This window comes from Aegilops tauschii, chromosome 6, assembly GCF_002575655.3.
Source record: "Aegilops tauschii subsp. strangulata cultivar AL8/78 chromosome 6, Aet v6.0, whole genome shotgun sequence".
NCBI classification, from domain to species: Eukaryota; Viridiplantae; Streptophyta; class Magnoliopsida; order Poales; family Poaceae; genus Aegilops; species Aegilops tauschii.
The window spans coordinates 227,880,316-227,895,578 of record NC_053040.3 but is presented as its reverse complement, the minus strand read 5'-3'; the positions used below and the strand labels follow the sequence as shown (position 1 = coordinate 227,895,578).

At 48.4% G+C, this 15,263-nt stretch overlaps 1 long non-coding RNA gene across 2 annotated transcripts; it reads right to left on the bottom strand.

Moving 5' to 3' along the window:
- Positions 1-4,039: 4,039 nt before the first annotated feature.
- Positions 4,040-6,723, bottom strand: LOC109746215 (uncharacterized). 2 transcript variants are annotated; one of them, XR_002228732.4, is made up of 4 exons: positions 6,538-6,723; positions 6,380-6,467; positions 6,144-6,194; positions 4,040-5,439 (listed from the first exon to the last, which is right to left on the bottom strand). It is a non-coding gene; the product is annotated as an uncharacterized lncRNA (long non-coding RNA). The 2 variants fall into 2 exon arrangements; XR_005760003.3 differs by having other exon boundaries at positions 4,040-6,194.
- Positions 6,724-15,263: the final 8,540 nt, after the last annotated feature.

The window sequence follows — 15,263 nt, the reverse complement described above, 5'->3', positions numbered from 1 at the left end:
AAACCCTAGTTCATCTCTTGTATTCAATCTTGTTACCGGAACTATAGATTGGTGCTTGTGGGTGACTAGTAGTGTTGATTACATCTTGTAGTTGATTACTATATGGTTTATTTGGTGGAAGATTATATGTTCAGATCCATTATGCTATTTAATACTCCTCTGATCATGAACATGTTTATCATTTGTGAGTAGTTACTTTTGTTCTTGAGGTCACGGGAGAAATCGTGTTGCAAGTAATCATGTGAACTTGATATGTGTTCGATATTTTGATAGTATGTATGTTGTTATTCCCTTAGTGGTGTCATGTGAACGTTGACTACATGACACTTTACCATATTTGGGCCTAAGGGAATGCATTGTGGAGTAGCAATTAGATGTTGGGTTGCGAGAGTGACAGAAGCTTAAACCCCAGTTTATGCGCTATTTCATAAGGGACCGATTGGATCCAAAAGTTTATTGCTATGGTTAGAACTTATTCTTAATACTTTTCTCGTAGTTGCAGATGCTTGAGGGAGGGTTAATCATAAGTAGGAGGTTTGTTCAAGTAAGAACAGCACCTAAGCACCGGTCCACCCACATATCAAATTATCAAAGTAGCAAACACAAATCAAACCAACATGATGAAAGTGACTAGATGAAATTCCCGTGTACCCTCAAGAACGCTTTGCTTATCATAAGAGACTGTTTTGGCATGTCCTTTGCCTCAAAAGGATTGGGCTACCTTGCTGCACTTTTGTTACTACTACCGTTACTTGCTTGTTACAAATTATCTCGCTATCAAACTACTCCGCTACTTACAATTTCAGCACTTGCAGACATTACCTTACTAAAAACTGCTTGTCATTTCCTTCTGCTCCTCGTTGGGTTCGACACTCCTACTTATCGAAAAGAGCTACAATTGATCCCCTACACTTGTGGGTCATCAGAGGACGACTTGAGGTTGTCGAAGTTTTCTTGTACCTTGACTTGTCGCCGTTGCTTGTAGATGGCTTGGTTAAGGTAGAAGGAGTTGGAATCATTGAAGCTTGAGAGTTGGAGAAACCATAGGACTTGGATGTGAACTTAGCATATTTTAAGTCATCTTGCACTTGACGTTCCGCCTTGGTAGCTTGATGCACTAACTCGATGAGGTTCAAGTATGGTTGGAAGTCGATGATCTTCTTGATAGGTTGATTGAGTCCATTCAAGAAACTTGCCATAGTTTGCTCATCATCTTCCGTCACATTAGCTCGTATCATGGCAATCTCCATTTCCTTGTAGTACTCCTCAACGCTCTTGGTTCCTTGCTTGAGTAGTTGGAGTTTCTTGAAGAGGTCGCGGTTGTAGTAGGTAGGCACGAAACGTGCTCTCATGACATCCTTCATTTGCACCCAAGTTGTGATGGGTGGTTCACCTCTTGCCTCTCGACGCTCAATGACTTGTTCCCACCAAATGAGGACGTAGTCTTGGAACTCAAGGGATGCCATCGCGATCTTCTTCTCTTCATCATATTTGTGCAAGCGGAAGATTTTATCAACCTTCAATGCCCATGAAAGGTACTCTTCGGGATCATTGCTTCCGGAAAACTTGGGCATGGTGAACTTTAGCTTGCCGTAGCATTGCTCTTCATTGTGTTGGGGTCGATGGGGATGTAGTCCTTGATGAGGAGGATTGTCTCCCTCAACTTGCTCTTGTCTTGGAGGATTTCCATTATCTTCTTGCTCGTGGTGAACTTGATGTTCTTGTCGAGCTTGTGGATGAGCTTGTCAAGCTTGACGATGCACGCGAGCTTGATATATTTGTTCTTGAACTTCATCACGAAGAGCTTCTTGGTGCTCACGAGCTTGCCGGTTGCGCGTGGCTACGACTCGACTTGAATCTCGGAGGGCACGTTGCGCCTCAAGTGCTTGAGCTTCACGTAGTTGTTGTTCTTGACGTTGTGCCTCGGCATCTTGTTCGTCTTGGTGTTGGCGTGCTCGTTCTTCCTCTTCTTGTTGGCGTTGGCATTGCCGTTCTTGTGCTTGCGCGAAAGTAGCTTGGTTTTGACGGTGTCGATGTTCTTGCGCGCGAGCTTGCTCTTGAGGGTTGTTGTCGTGTAGAGGATTGCGGTTCGCTTGATGGTCTTGACGCGCGACACGGCGAAGAGTGTTTGATGTCAGGGTACTTGAGCAGGAGATAATGTCGTCGGAGTGTTGACTCGAGCGGCTCCGTCTTGAGTAGGACGACGAGGTAGACGAGCGATTGACCATCATGGTTTGAATATCCTCTTTGAGAGATGCCATGGATGTGTCGAAGTAGTCTCTTGTATGTTGCTCGGATTGTCGTAGGTCGGAGGCGAGATTGTCGATGAGGTCGCCCAAAGCTTGTTGTTCTTGATGCAAAGCTCGTTGTGTACCAAAGAGGTGGCTCTTGGTGACGTAGAAAGACATGTCGTCATCTTGCTCGATGAAAAGTGGGTTGGTAGAAGTACTTAGCCTATCCATAATTCCAAAGCAAATATGTGAGTGGGAGAAAGAGAAGAACTTATACCAAATGTACCTTGACCGATGTTGAAGACGGATCAATGATCACTCAAATGTGGAACAAGGAAATAGCACAGTTGGTACCAATTCTTGTCGGTTTCTCACATCTACACAAGTAAAAGCTTATAGTGGAGCTCGGTTAGGATGGTGGCACAAAATTTGATGCAATTGTTAGTGAGCTTCAATAATGTTGGAAAAGATTCACAAATTTGCAAATACAACAAGAAGACCAATAGCAAGATGTGGTACACGGAAATACACACGCAAATAGATAAGTGGGGTCGTGCAACCAAGGAATGAGCCAAAATGTGGAATCCACGAAAATGCTCTTGTTGCACGACACTAGAGAGACGCTAGCACGATTGCACAATAGGCGGATACGAACTTGTGCGCAACCTACTAAGCAAAAATGCAACGACTTCTATCCCAAGTATGCTATATGTATCGTGTTCCGATGATATGATCCAAGATGATCTAGTATGACAATCTTTAATGTGATATGATGCTATGGTTCTTGCTTAAAAGCTCTTTGCTTATCTTTCCTTTTAGCTTAAAAGCTTGTTTGGCTCTTTCTCTTTTGAGCTCTTTTCTCATGCAATGCTTCACGAACCAAGATAGCAATTGTGTATGCGAAAACAACTTTGTGACACAAAAGATGATACCAAGATATGCACCACGATGGTATTGTATGTATGCTATGGGGAGTATGATCACTAATGTGCACAAGTCACATTGCCAGCAATACTCAAAGGCTAGTCTCGATAGGTAGGATACGCAAAATTGGGCTATGGTGGTTATCAATGTAATGGCAAGAGTGTATAATGATGGTGTATCACGATACCAAGATGAGGTTACCATCGAGGGTTACGCGTTTGTAAGCAAGAATGGATGATGGTGAAGTTGTCGATGACGAATCCGTGGCGAAGATGAGCGGTGGTGATGTTGATGTCGAACCGTCCCTGAGTAGCCAAAACACGTTAGGAAACGGGAACCGCAACTCAAATTCTCAAAGCAAAATGTGGCAAAATTGTGTCGGAGTGCGAAGCGAGTAAGCAATGGTGGTTGCGGAAAGCTGTTTGTGGTATTGGGGTGTCTATGCGGAAGTGGAAGGGTTAACGGAGTGCGTATGCGGAGGTGGAGGTGGAGAAGTGGTGGTGGCCGAACTGAAATTTTCAGTTTCGTCACGAAACGTCGGACGTCCAGTGGTGGTCGGATGACCGATGATGGTCGGACGTCCGGTAGCTGGCGGACGTCCGGTGCCTGGGCGATTTCGGGCACGGGATGAACAGCTAGGGTTCATGGTGGTGGTGGCAAAAATTGGTCAAATCCGGGCGATTTTGTGGATGGAAATGGTGGAGATGAAGGGGAAAAGCTAGATCCACTTGTGGCAAATGAAATCCATGGATCAAATCCAACAAAACTTCATCACACCAAGAAATCACAAAAAAATTGGGGCTATTTTTGTGGGGAATTTTCGAATTTGGGGAAGAACACAACAAAATCAAGCTAGAAAAAGAGAGGAGGCTCCGAAATCGTGATCAACGTGGCTCATGATACCAAGATGATGTAGGGTGGAACCCTATACGGCCGATCTTTCACGAAAGGAGCGGATCCCGCGATGAACACGAAGAACACAAGGGGAGAACACGAAAGGAAACACAAGAGAATCACCCAAACCAACGAGATTAGGTCACACATATGCTAGATCCCCGAAACACAAAGAGATACACGGTCCGAATCCAACAAAGGACGATACATAGGTAACCAGTTCTTCTCCGAGAGGAGGTCTTGAGGTCTTCCCGTTAGGGGTCTTGAATCCAAGTGGATCTTCTCCGAAGAGGTGACGGTCCCTCGCGATGGAGTAGATCCGGATGGATGAGCGAAGCTCTATCTCACATATGAGCTAACACAAAGCTAACCCTAGAAAGAGGGAGGAGGATGTCTATTTATAGTCTAGAGTCACAAAAGGGTAAGTGGGCTTCGGCCCAACACGCGGGCGGCATACGGTGTCGGATGTCCGACCATCATCGGTCGTCCAGTGGCTCGCGGAGGGTCGGACGTCCGGTCAGGATCGATCGTCCGCTGTTTTGGCTCTGTTGGCGCTTGGTCGGTCGACCGGTCGGGGTCGGATGTCCGGTGCGTCGGTCATCCGGAGGTCTCCATACTTCCGACGTTTTGGCTCGGGTGTGGTGGCGCCGGACGTCCGGAGGGGGTCGGTCCCCTAGGACCTGGAGTGCGTCGGACATCCGGTAGGCGTCAGTCGTCCGGGCGCTGGGACATCTTCTTGCTGAGACTTGGTCGGTTGGTGGATGCTCCAGGCTTCGGTCATCTGGTCGGGGTCGGTCGTCCAACGGCTGGGGACTTTCAGGCTGCACTTCTTCTTGTCCATTGAACTTGGTGTCCTCGCCGTCTTGTCCGTTGGATGTAGCTGATCTGTGGCTTTCCTCCAAGTACCTGATCACACATAGGGTCTCCGCATGAGGTAGTAGCCATGTCTCATAAGTAGGAAGTGGAAGTTCGGAGAGGAGCGAGTTCACCTTATCTTCTATAGCCTTTGCTTGGGCTCTTGTCATTGGTCCAAGTGGTGTCGTAGGAGACGTAGGTAGGTCCATGGGGATGACCTTGGGATGCTCCGCATCATTAGGAGAGTACGAAAGACAAATCAGCACCATGGGCAAGGTGCACCGGCAGACATGCCAGACCGGGAGAGTCATCGAAGGCAAGGGGGGCGACGGTCAGAGCCGGTTCACCGCCAACGGTATCACATCCCGCGATATCCCGAAAAGCCGCCGGAGACGATGCGGACTGGTAGTCGTGCGGGAGCTGGAGAGCCACCGGAGGCGAGGGGGCCGGCGATCAAAGCCTAAGGATTGTCCTCACACAGACATTGTTGTATATGTTTGTATATGTTACGGAACATCTTCTTAATAGTCAATTGCTGGATAGATATGTGCAACATAAAAAAGTAGTTTATGAGCAAAGGCAAAATCAACAAAGAATAGCAAGTGACTTTTCTATTTAGCATCCCTTACTTCTGAGAAAACTAAAGGGCAACTAATAAGAAATTAGTGAAAGCACACGAAAAGTGTGATAATGTATCCATAGTTGGGATTTGCAGTATCAACCAAATGAGATAATGTTAGACTACCAATCAAAATATTCAAAAAATTATATGCCAGGAAACCCAATAAATTTTGTATTATTATACGGACATTCTGGAAAATCCCTTGCACTGCTCCCAGTACCCAAGAACAGTTCCCTAAATCCGTGAAACATTGAGGTAGGGAAAATCGTGATGTGTAACTCTGGCCAAGATAACAAAACCATTGGCATTTAGTGTGATTCAACTGATGTATTATAGAGAGTGTGACATGAGTAACAATCTGAATAACCAATGATGCTCCTTTCCATATGAAATATAAGTAAATTGGGCGAATCAACTCATCTATGCATATGGTAGAAAACACATGGTGTGTTCAGTCAATTAATCTTTAAAGATAAAGAGAAGATGAAAGGAAAAACCGAGCTGAACGAACAATCAAACAGGTGGTCATGGCAGGACTGCTGTAACAGGGTGCCAACAGGCACGTTTGAGGCACCCTGCAGGGAATTTGTGTTAGCATGAGCAGCCACAGTACTCACCAAATCGTCCTAGATCCTTGGCGTTGGCGGAAATCCTCCAGCATACTTGCACTGAGATAGCAGAACAAATATGGAAATAAACTTTCCATCCAGCACAGGAACGGTGTTGTAGTTTCGACTATAACAAATACGATCCAACGGAATCCTATGCCCTCTAAGTAAGTATGGAAATTAACAGAATATGCATATGATAAGTAAATGAAACAAAAAAGATTCAGATATGGGAGCTTGTGTACCAATTCGATCAGCAAGAGTTATGTGCATCAACGAAAAGCTAATAGCCCCTACTGACAGGACTTTTAGCATCTTTGCACAGAGCGATACCTAAGAAAACAAATAAGCTCAGGCATATGGGGAAAATCGAAGAGGCTAACAATGGCGAGCGGACACCTACTAGATTGGATATTGATGTTGGTGAAGGCGACTTGAACACCTATTCAAGCTGGAGGACGATTGCAAATAAGTTGAGGCAGAGCACAAACTTTAAACAGAAATCCGTCAGTTACTTGTGGAGATCGTGGGGAGAGGAAGTGGAGCGCCATCTCAGATATTATTAGGAGAGGGAGCACCAAACGTCAATTACTGGGTACCTACTGCAACAGAGGCTATAGATTATTTTATTTTTTTGAGAAATAATAAAGGCTATAGATTTTTGGGAAATGTTTGGGGCCAGGGCACCGGCCGAACCACTCGGCCGGTCGCGCGCGACCTGTGCGATCCCCTTCCATCGGCCCACAAATCGCTCGCCATTAACGCCCCACGCGGCTGCGCTGCTTCCTCTCTCTCTATTTCATCTCGCCAGTCCCTACCTCAGTTGGCCGTCGCCGTTCGCCGCCCCCGCCGGCCGTCCTCATCGCCGGTGGCCATCCGCGCCGGCCATCCCCATCGCCGTTCGCCGTCCTCGCTCGCCGGCCCCGGCGGAAGCTGGAACCGCGTCGTGGCCTGCTGCAACCGGTGCCCAGGAGAGCTGCCATCATGGATGGCGAGCATGGTGACGGCGAGCTGCGAGGACGGCGGCGCTCGCGCTGCAGACATGGCGGAGGCATTGCAGAACCTGCCGCACGCCCTCATGCTACAACCGTTAACCAAAATGCTTCAAACCAAGATGAAAAAAGCTTCAACCAGATACATCAAAAGCTGCAAGCAATCATTGCCATGGCGGAGTGCTACAACCGTCGACATAAAATGCTACAACCCTTGATGAAAAAGCTTCAACCCGAAACGATAGAGAAATCATTAACCAAGGCTGCTACAAAGAAAAAAAGCTGCAACCGTTGATAGAAAAGCTTCGACCGTAGATGAAAAAAACTACAACCATTGAAAAAGAAAGCTACAACCATACACTGCATAACCAGAAAAGTTGCATCCATTGTAGAGAAAGCTTCAATCGTATGTGCGAAATGCTTCAACCTGCGCGTGTCGCCACCGAGCCGCAATCACAGTGGATGGCTGGCGGCCGTCGTCGACGCAATTTCGTGCAGCGATGAGCATCAACGGCGAGGGGTGGCGGCGGAGCTACAACCGGGGAAAGCTACAAGCGTCGCCGCTGCAAGCTGCAACCGCAGATGTAGTTGTTTCATGTGTCGCGGCGACCATGAGGACGGCCAGTGAGGGTTGGAAGCGGCGACGGGGATGGGCGGCGAGGGTTGGAAGCGGCGACGGAGACGGGCGGCGAGGGTGTGGATGGGCGGCGAGGGTGTGGACGGGCGGCGAGGGATAGGAGGCGCGGCGCGGCGCAGCCCGAGCGAGGGGATCGAGCCGAGGAAGAAGAAGCTGGGGGCGAGTTTTTTTTTTGCTCCAGATCCAACCGCGCGTGGCTCGCATCGAACGGCCAGGGCTGGACCGGCCGAAATTGTTCGGCCGGTGCGCCGGCGCCTAGCATCGCCCTAGATTTTTTGAGACAAAACAGAGACTATAGATGAGGGAGGTTGTTGTGTTTTCTGAAGCAGGTTGTTCCATGGGCCATAGATTGCAACTGGGGAAGATAAACAGTGTGGGCTGGTGGGAGCACTGGGCTGGAGTGGGCCTGAAGCAGTGGGTTGTATGTGCTTCATGCGATAATTTTTGTATATAAGAAAGAAAGATACTCCTCACAAAAATCAAGAAAGAAAGATACCCCTCAAAAAAATTAAGAAAAATGCCCCTAAAAAAATGAAAGATTTGTTCAAAGGAAAAATAAGAAAAAGAAAACAGTACAGAACCTTGAACTCCAGAGATTCTGTTGACTTCGTTGTCTACAAATCCATCACCTACGGAAAGCAGAAAAACTTCCCAAACAAACGCCGCCATTGCCGCGGTAATATGTCAATTTGCCAAAAAAATGCCACCATTGCAGAGCCTCCTTCCAGGCAGGACCCAATGGCCAGTCTGATTCTGTCCACCAGCATAGCCACCACGACATGCAACAGCATCCTCTCCATGTCTTCCATCAGCGCGCAGCGACGAACGAAACAGAGTTCGACCGAGGCCAGCAATAGCAACATCAGGGGTGGAGGAGGAGGGGAGGCAGCCGGCAGCTCGGCGGAGGCGGGCGCGGTCACTACGGCGGGGACGAGTGAGGAAGGGAAGCAGCCCGCAGCGCTGGCAGAGGCGGGTCGGTCACTGCCGGGAGGCGTGCCCCACCTCATTCTGACCGACCACCCTAATCTGGGCAAGGGGATCTCCCTGTGAGCCACAAACATGACCCAGGCCGACGGTTGTACTGTAGAGGAGTTCCACGGGCAGAGATGGATCCCTGCCGCCGTGTGCTACTGTAAAGGGGGGACTTTTTGTGTATGAGGGAGGTCCGTGCTTGATGGGTTGACCTGGGAGACTGGGGACTGAGAGAAAAGAGGACGTTGATGCGAGGTTGTGGTGGCCCCTTAAACAGTAACTGAAGGCTTATGTGGCAGGATTGTTGTAGTGCTCGGACCTATCTGTAAGTCAGTAGTATAATGTTGATGTGGCAAGGTTGATGAGGTGGATAGGTTGCATGTCAAGGGAAATAGGATAGTGGGGATCAACTATTTAGGTATTGTAGATTAGGCGGCAAGCCTTTCAACCATGTGCACGCAGGCCGTTCCAACATCATGGTGAAATATTTAGCACAAACCGCATCACTGACGTCTAACATTTCCATGGCCAGCTCGTAACTTTCAACCCAAGCTTCTAGAGGGAGGTCGGGCATGTAATTAGGTATCTTACGGGGACCCTTGAAATCCTTGGGCAAACGCTCGTTGCGTAAGGCTGCCACCAGACACAACACTCCAAGACTTCTAGTACTCAACCCCGCCTCGGTTGAAGCTGAGGGAATCATAAGGGGCATATCATAAGCCCCCTGGTTTGCTGCTTCCGCCTGTCGACGGGCCCTTGAACCGTCCACGAGCGCCTGAGCCACGATCCGAGGATCGGGCGGGTTAACATGGGGTGGGTTCCGACGCCGTTCACCGTTGGAGACTGCGGGCGACTCAATACGCCTGCTATAACTATGGCCCGGGAGAGGAGTCGAGTGCACCCGACCACGGCTGTATGAATAAGCAGCTTGCTGCGCAATGGCTGTCTGCAGGAGCTCGACTACGTTACGAGTTTCCATCGCGACCGGTGACTCGCCAGTAATAGGAATAGCTGCCGGCCGGGTCGCTGGTGCTAACATATTATCCACCGGGTTAGAAAAGTGCCCAGGTGGCGTCAGGAAACATTGAGGTGGTGTCTGATTGGGGGCGGGTTAGGTGCCTGCTCTTCCCTCCGTGCTGGCTCTGGCTGGTGAGGTTGAGCCGCCGGCCGACTTCCTGGCATGTTTGGGTTTAACTAGGGATACACCCGTGCATCTGGAGTACTTGGACCTGCTCCAGGAGTATCAAACAAATGCCTCGGGTCATACGTCAATGGTAGGCAACTCTGGTACCTTCTCTGGAATACTGCATTAGACGCGTTCTGATCCAGACTTAAGCGCCAAGCCTCCGTCTTCACACGCTCCGCCTCTGCGTTAATCTGAGCCTTTAGCGTAACTGCTTAGATGTTCTCGGCCATGATACCCTCTTGGTCCTTGGTTATCTCCTCACGAATCTTTGCAACTTCCGCGTTGCGCTCTACCTGATTTGCCTCTATGACTTCTGTTGCAAATAAAGTTGTCAAAGTGCCCTTGAGATCCAACAGTACCCAAGTCGGTGGCCTGGCTGAATGTATCCAAATCATTGCACATATACGTGGATTGAAAATTTAAGCTTTAAAGTATTCGAATTTTGAATTCTGACAAGACATGCATTGCACGTGTACACTTACTAGTGTTTAAGAGCAACTCCAACGCGCCGACCCAAATGGACGACGCTTTTATCCGCCATTTGTCCGTTTGGGTCGGCCGCCCATTCGGTGTCCGCCCTATTTTAGATTTGGGTCGGAAGTGCGCCCAGCGCGGCGACCCATATTTGCCGGCTGGCCGCCCTTTTTTAACAAATAGCACAAAATTTTCATTATTTCACAAACAATTTATGCATTTTGACAACCAAACATATAGTCCACAACTAAATAAATAGCACAATTTCAAGCAAATAAATAGCATAGTCTTACAAGCCGAATAAAAATAAAATAGTCTGACATAGTTTTGCAAGCCGAATAAAAAAGATACATCTATTGGTTGCCAACATGAGCCCACATATGCTCAACCAAATCATTTTGCAGTTGCATGTGGGTTTCCCAATCACGCATGTCATGATAAAATTGGGTGAACTGTTCAAACGTTGCCGCTCCTTCATGCTCAGGCACAACATTCTCACCCTGAAACTGAAACCCTTGATCATAGAGATGTTCCGGGCACTCATCTTCTACGATCATATTGTGCATGATCACACAAGTAGTCATCACCTCCCACAGCTTCTTCGTGCTCCAAGTCCTAGCAGGATACCGAACGATGCCCCATCGAGGTTGCAAAACACCAAAGGCACGCTCGACGTCCTTCCTAGCACTCTCTTACTCTTGGGCAAATCTTTTCCTCTTCTCCCCGACAGGGTTGGAGATTCACTCGTGCATCTGGAGTACTTGGACCTGCTCCAGGAGTATCAAACAAACGCCTCGGGTCATATGTCAATGGTAGGCGAATCTGGCACCTTCTCTGGAATACTGCATTAGACGCGTTTTGATCCAGATTTAAGTGCCAAGCCTCCGCCTTCACACGCTCTGCCTCTGCATTAATCTGAGCCTTTAGCGTAGCCGTTTGGATGTTCTCAGCCACAATACCCTCTTGGGCCTTGGTTATCTCCTCATGAATCATTGCAACTTCCGTGTTGCACTCTGCCTGATTCGCCGCAGTGACTTCTGTTGCCAACAAAGCTGTCAAAGTGCCCATGAGATCCAACAGCACCTGAGTCGGTGGCCTGACTGAATTGGAACCACCAGCCCTTGCAGCAGCTGGGTCAGAGATTGTTGCAGCCACTGTTGAGGAATTGAGAGCCGACCCTGTGCCAGCCATGAAGATAGCAGCCCCGCACTGTGGCTCATAAGGGTTCGGAATACTGTGACCATCGCAATAGCCCCCAAGCCCGCCGTCCTGAAGCTGATAGATTGACTCTGTCTCTCCGGTTGAGGTCTCATCACCAGAGTAGACGAGAGTCTCTCCTCCATAGGCGGAGTTTTCCGCAAGTTCCATCCGTTGCGTGAAGCCCACGAAAGCATGCCTCCGCCCGGCTTGGACCTGGGCGGGTTGCGTGCGCCGAGCCGACTCGACGATGTCGGTGCAGAAGTCCGGCTCAGGCTCCGACCGACCGATCTTGCCGATGAAGACGTGAATCCCGCCGAAGGGGACACGGTATCCGTACTCGATTGAGTCGGCCTCGGGGCCCCAGCTAGCGTCGTCGATGTAGAGCTTACCGCGACGACTCTTGGTCAACCTGGCAATGGCGTATCCCTCAATCCCTAGGAAAGAGTCCTTCAAGAACTCAAAACCGCCGTGCGCTGGCCCCACGGTGGGCGCCAACTGTCATGGTTTTGTCACAACATATGTCCTCGTGAAAGGACTTAAGAATGAAGCCATCGCAACGGTGATTAACTTGTCGGGGTTGAGCGGGATGAGAGCTACGAGTTTACCCAGGTTCGACCCCTCACGATCGGTGTAAAAGACTACGTCCTGCTTTATGTTGTATTGCTAGAGTATCGATTACAAGGGAGCGGTCTCGCTTGACCTAGCTTTCGAATGATTCTAACATGTCTAATCTATGCCGGGGACTCGCCTTTATATACAGGCCGAGGCCGCCGGCTTACAAGAGTCCAGGTCGGGTTATGATACATGACCGAATTGTACTCTAAGTTACATCCATGGGCTGTCTTCTGACCTTAAGCCTAAGTTGGCCCATCTTGTGGGCCGCCCCCTTAATGACGCGTCTTGTATGTCTTGGCTCTTCAAAGGCCCAACTCCTTAAGTCGCCATCAATCTAATCCGGCCCTATCAGGGCGGGTTATAGCGCCAGGTTATATCCCCAACACCATCCCTCAGCCAGCTCTACTCTAAATTCTAAACTCTTAACAAAATTGTGAAACAAATCTCAGCTGGCTATAATTGTGCAAATATATTTCAGGTGTAGGCCGATCAAATGAGGGCGCGGGCGAAGAACAACATGACCAAGAGACTATCCACATTGAGCCACAAGGTGGAGGGGAAGCAAGCGAGGGTCGAGGCGAGGCAGAACTGGTAGGCACTTCGATTGGCGCGACAGGTGGAGCGCACCGGGAAGACCGACCGCATGCCGTCCCGGATCCGGTGCTGCAACTGGTTCCTATGCTGAAAACCAAACAAAATTCAGATTGCGTTTGAAAATGCAACCTGACTGAAGAAGCCTCAAGGTTTCAGTGCAAGCTTCTGGGACAAGATGTACATGAAATTATTTGAATCAATGTGCTGTAGGTGTTGCTTTACTCTGTAATCTGTACAATCTTAATGGTTCTGACCCGAGCTTCAATAGCATGTTATGAGCTAATGGTAATGGCCTACTAACTAATGTACTCAGAACTTTAAGTCATCTTTCCTTTAAGCTTAGTGGTAATTGTAGAAAAAGGAAAAACATGAGCTAATACTATGATATTTTATCTTCACACTTATTGGCGCTTATTTCTCGGTGTTATATTTTATCTCACTACGTTCTAGTTGCTTCCTAGTTTTTCTTCAAGAACAAATATTAAATTGTGAATTAATTTGAGACCTTGCCATCTTATAATGAAGAATATGTAAGAGATTGTACAGTTGATGTGTCTTCTCACACTTACATTGTGGGGTTTAGACTGTTTTAGGTGAAATTGTGAAGGGGCTGTGATATGGTTGATAACATTCAAATATGGAATTTTTATAACTCATTTATGTGCATGAGACCAGTAGATGGTAGGGATGTTGATTCGGTAATGCCTGAAAAGAGTCTTCGGAATTGTATAGCTATTATATCCGAGTGGTAACTGGGATAGATGTCGGTGATCTATTTAATCTCGGTACATTGTAGGAGATCTCATTAAAATTTAAACTCGCGGAGTTTAAGGAATGTATCCAAATCATTGCACATATATGTGGACTGAAAATTTAAGCTTTAAAGTATTCAAAATTTGAATTCTGACAAGACATGCATTGCACGTGCACACTTACTAGTTTTTAAGAGCAACTCCAACGCGCCGACCCAAACGGACGACACTTTTGTCTACTTTTTGTCCATTTGGGTCGGCCACCCGCTCGGCGTCCGCCCTGTTTGAGATTTGGGTCGGCAGTGTGCCCAATGCGCCGAACTATATTTGCCGGCGTGGCCGGCTAGCCGCCCCTTTTTTAACAAATAGCACAATTTTTTCATTATTTCACACACAAATTATGCATTTTCACAATCAAACATATAGTCCACAACTAAATAAATAACATAGTTTCAAGCAAATAAATAGCATAGTTTTATAAGCCAAATAAAAATAAAATATTCTAACATAGTTTTGCAAGCCGAATAAAAAAGATACATCTATTGGTTGCCAACATGAGCCCACCTGTGATCAACCAAATCATTTTGCAGTTGCATGTGAGTTTCCCAATCACGTATGTCATGATGAAATTGGGTGAACTATTCAAACGTTGCCGCTCCTCCATGCTCAGGCACAACATTCTCACCCTGAAACTGAAACCTTTGATCGTAGAGATGTTAGAGGCACTCATCTTCTAAACAGCAATATATCCTAGGGATTACGTATGTGCGTCATCTGTTGAACGAGCTTGGTGATGTATGGGATATGGAGAAGCTGCAGATGATGTTTACACCGGGGGACGTTGAGGATACCAGGCATATTGTGGTGGGGGGGGCCGAACATGCAAGATTATATTGCATGGAACTTCACCAAGAACGGCGAGTTTACTGTCAAGTCAGCTTACCACTTTGGCTTGAGCTTACGGGACGCGAAAACCGGACAGCCGGGATCGTCGATGCCCAGCAAGGAGCACAAGGCTTGGCTCGCCTTATGGGACACTAATGCGCAGGGGAAGGCCAAGATCCATACCTGGAGGTTGCTGAAGAATGGCCTAGCTGTCGGAACCGAACTACACCATCGACGAATCAAACCGGGTGTGTTCTACTGCGCATGTGGCAGGGAAGAAACCGTATACCATCGGTTTTGCGCGTGCCCCCACTCCGAGCTCTTCTGGAAACATTTGTGCGAGAACAAGGGGGAGCCTGTTGTCAAGCCGCCGGCGATGGACGGTTCTCTGGCTGGTCTGGTGGCGTGGCTCAAGGCCTGGTTTGCGGAAGCGTGCGGGGCTGAACAGGAAACGATGGTCCAGGCTCTGTATGGTCTTTGGTGCGCGAGAAATGATGCTAGGGACGGGAGAAGGATCCAAGATGCTCAAGAGTTGGCAGAGAAAGTTCACTGTTATATCCAGGAATGGCATCTAGTTCACTCCAAGGAGCCGGCGATCAAAGAGCCAAGGCGACCAGAAAGGTGGCTTCCACCGGAGCCGGGATGGACCAAGGCAAATGCGGATGGAGCGACGGCCCGAACGGATGACAAGGGGGAGGAGGAGTGGTTCTCAGGGATCACCATGGTGCTTTTAGGGGAGGAGCTGCGATCTGCTTCCCAGGTGCCGGCCACCCCCAGCTCTCGGAGATTCTGGCAGCAAAAGCGCAGTGCAAATGGCGATCT